This window comes from Triticum aestivum, unplaced genomic scaffold (assembly GCF_018294505.1).
Source record: "Triticum aestivum cultivar Chinese Spring unplaced genomic scaffold, IWGSC CS RefSeq v2.1 scaffold116194, whole genome shotgun sequence".
Lineage (NCBI taxonomy): Eukaryota > Viridiplantae > Streptophyta > Magnoliopsida > Poales > Poaceae > Triticum > Triticum aestivum.
In genome coordinates this window covers 72,285-74,854 of record NW_025228259.1, presented here as the reverse complement: position 1 = coordinate 74,854, position 2,570 = coordinate 72,285, and the positions used below count along the sequence as shown (strand labels likewise).

General features: G+C 50.4%; 4 non-coding genes across 4 annotated transcripts; all 4 read right to left on the bottom strand.

The window, feature by feature from the left end:
• Positions 1-944: 944 nt before the first annotated feature.
• On the bottom strand, positions 945-1,063 carry LOC123173833 (5S ribosomal RNA). Its single transcript, XR_006486563.1, has one exon. It is a non-coding gene; the product is annotated as a 5S ribosomal RNA (ribosomal RNA).
• A 297-nt stretch (positions 1,064-1,360) lies between these two features.
• LOC123173784 (5S ribosomal RNA) lies at positions 1,361-1,479 on the bottom strand. Its single transcript, XR_006486520.1, has one exon. It is a non-coding gene; the product is annotated as a 5S ribosomal RNA (ribosomal RNA).
• Positions 1,480-1,776: 297 nt separating this feature from the next.
• On the bottom strand, positions 1,777-1,895 carry LOC123173749 (5S ribosomal RNA). The gene has a single exon (XR_006486488.1). It is a non-coding gene; the product is annotated as a 5S ribosomal RNA (ribosomal RNA).
• A 297-nt stretch (positions 1,896-2,192) lies between these two features.
• Positions 2,193-2,311, bottom strand: LOC123173820 (5S ribosomal RNA). Its single transcript, XR_006486551.1, has one exon. It is a non-coding gene; the product is annotated as a 5S ribosomal RNA (ribosomal RNA).
• Positions 2,312-2,570: the final 259 nt, after the last annotated feature.

The window sequence follows — 2,570 nt, the reverse complement described above, 5'->3', positions numbered from 1 at the left end:
GTCGTTCCAGGGCATCCAGACGAGGAGGGGAGAGGCAGGCAGGCAGGCGAGCTGGTTGCGTGGCGCGGTGGCGCGCGCGCGCCGGGCACGCTCCCCTCCCTCTGTCGAGGACGAAGACGACAGAGGAGGAGGCGGGCTGGGCCGCCTGCTGGCTGGGCCGGCCGGCTACTGCTGGGCTGCACAGGGAGGAGCCCCAGGTAAGCTTCTCCTTCTTTTATTTATTTTTGTTTTCTAATTTTTAATACTTCTGCAACTTTGTTGAATTTAATAAAATACCTAGGCAACTTCAAAAATCACCAAACTACTCCTGGTCCATAGTTGGATTATTTCCAACATGAAACATTTTAGTTTGGAGATATTTGAGCATTTAAATATTTTATATAATTTTAAATGCCCAAATTCAAATATTTATGATTTAATTCAAAAACCCTAGGATGGCCTAGGAAAATGTGCACCACTTTTGGCAGAGGTTCTGAACCAAGACAAAAATGATGGGCATTTTAGAAGGGCATTTCAGGTTCATTGAAAATTATTTTTAGTAACCCTAGTTGGTTTCAGAGGGGACTGGGGGTTCTGTCATCCCCATTTCAAGTTTCTGATGAAAGAGTAAACATGATGCAACACTCTAATGCATGAGTAGCTAGGGTGTGACATTACCCCGGTCTTCGTCCCTTATCCTTGCCCCTCCCAGCTCCACTACAAAGACGATTGTACATTGCTTTGGCCGCTCCCTCTCAACTACGGAGACGAGTTTAACGCGGTTTCCACCCCTCCCTCTCAACCGCACCAGTGCACGCTTGCCGCGCCACAACGCCGACGCTGGACCCGTGAATCGTGAGCACCCAGCTATGACTTACCGCACTCGTGCAAAATAATAAAACACGGTAAATATATTACTTACACGTGCGTTCTGTTTTGCAAGCGTCGTGAAAAAAATTAAAAAGGGAATGCAACACGAGGACTTCCCAGGAGGTCACCCATCCTAGTACTACTCTCGCCCAAGCACGCTTAACTTCGGAGTTCTGATGGGATCCAGTGCTTTAGTGCTGGTATGATCGCATCCGACATGTTAGCCCGGTCTTCGTCCCTTATCCTTGCCCCTCCCAGCTCCACTACAAAGACGATTGTACATTGCTTTGGCCGCTCCCTCTCAACCACGGAGACGAGTTTAACGCGGTTTCCACCCCTCCCTCTCAACCGCACCAGTGCACACTTGCCGCGCCACAACGCCGATGCTGGACCCGTGAATCGTGAGCACCCAGCTATGACTTACCGCACTCGTGCAAAATAATAAAACACGGTAAATATATTACTTACACGTGCGTTCTGTTTTGCAAGCGGCGCGAAAAAAATTAAAAAGGGAATGCAACACGAGGACTTCCCAGGAGGTCACCCATCCTAGCACTACTCTTGCCCAAGCACCCTTAACTTCGAAGTTCTGATGGGATCCGGTGCTTTAGTGCTGGTATGATCGCATCCGACATGTTACCCCAGTCTTCGTCCCTTATCCTTGCCCCTCCCAGCTCCACTACAAAGACGATTGTACATTGCTTTGGCCGCTCTCTCTCAACTACGGAGACGAGTTTAACGCGGTTCCCACCCCTCCCTCTCAACCGCACCAGTGCACGCTTGCCGCGCCACAACGCCGATGCTGGACCCGTGAATCGTGAGCACCCACCTATGACATACCGCACTCGTGCAAAATAATAAAACACGGTAAATATATTACTTACACGTGCGTTTTGTTTTGCAAGCGGCGCGAAAAAAATTAAAAAGGGAATGCAACACTAGTACTTCCCAGGAGGTCACCCATCCTAGTACTACTCTCGCCCAAGCACGCTTAACTTCGGAGTTCTGATGGGATCCGGTGCTTTGGTGCTGGTATGATCGCATCCAACATGTTACCCCGGTCTTCGTCCCTTATCCTTGCCCCTCCCGGCTCCACTACAAAGACGATTGTACATTGCTTTGGCCGCTCCCTCTCAACTACGGAGACGAGTTTAACGCGGTTTCCACCCCTCCCTCTCAACCGCACCAGTGCACGCTTGCCGCGCCACAACGCCGACGCTGGACCCGTGAATCGTGAGCACCCAGCTATGACTTACCGCACTCGTGCAAAATAATAAAACACGGTAAATATATTACTTACATGTGCGTTCTGTTTTGCAAGCGGCGCGAAAAAAATTAAAAAGGGAATGCAACACGAGGACTTCCCAAGAGGTCACCCATCCTAGTACTACTCTCGCCCAAGCACGCTTAACTTCGGAGTTCTGATGGGATCCGGTGCTTTAGTGCTGGTATGATCGCATCCGACATGTTACCCCGGTCTTCGTCCCTTATCCTTGCCCCTCCCAGCTCCACTACAAAGACGATTGTACATTGCTTTGGCCGCTCCCTCTCAACTACGGAGACGAGTTTAACGCGGTTTCCACCCCTCCCTCTCAACCGCACCAGTGCACGCTTGCCGCGCCACAACGCCGACGCTGGACCCGTGAATCGTGAGCACCCAGCTATGACTTACCGCACTCGTGCAAAATAATAAAACACGGTAAATATATTACTTACATGTG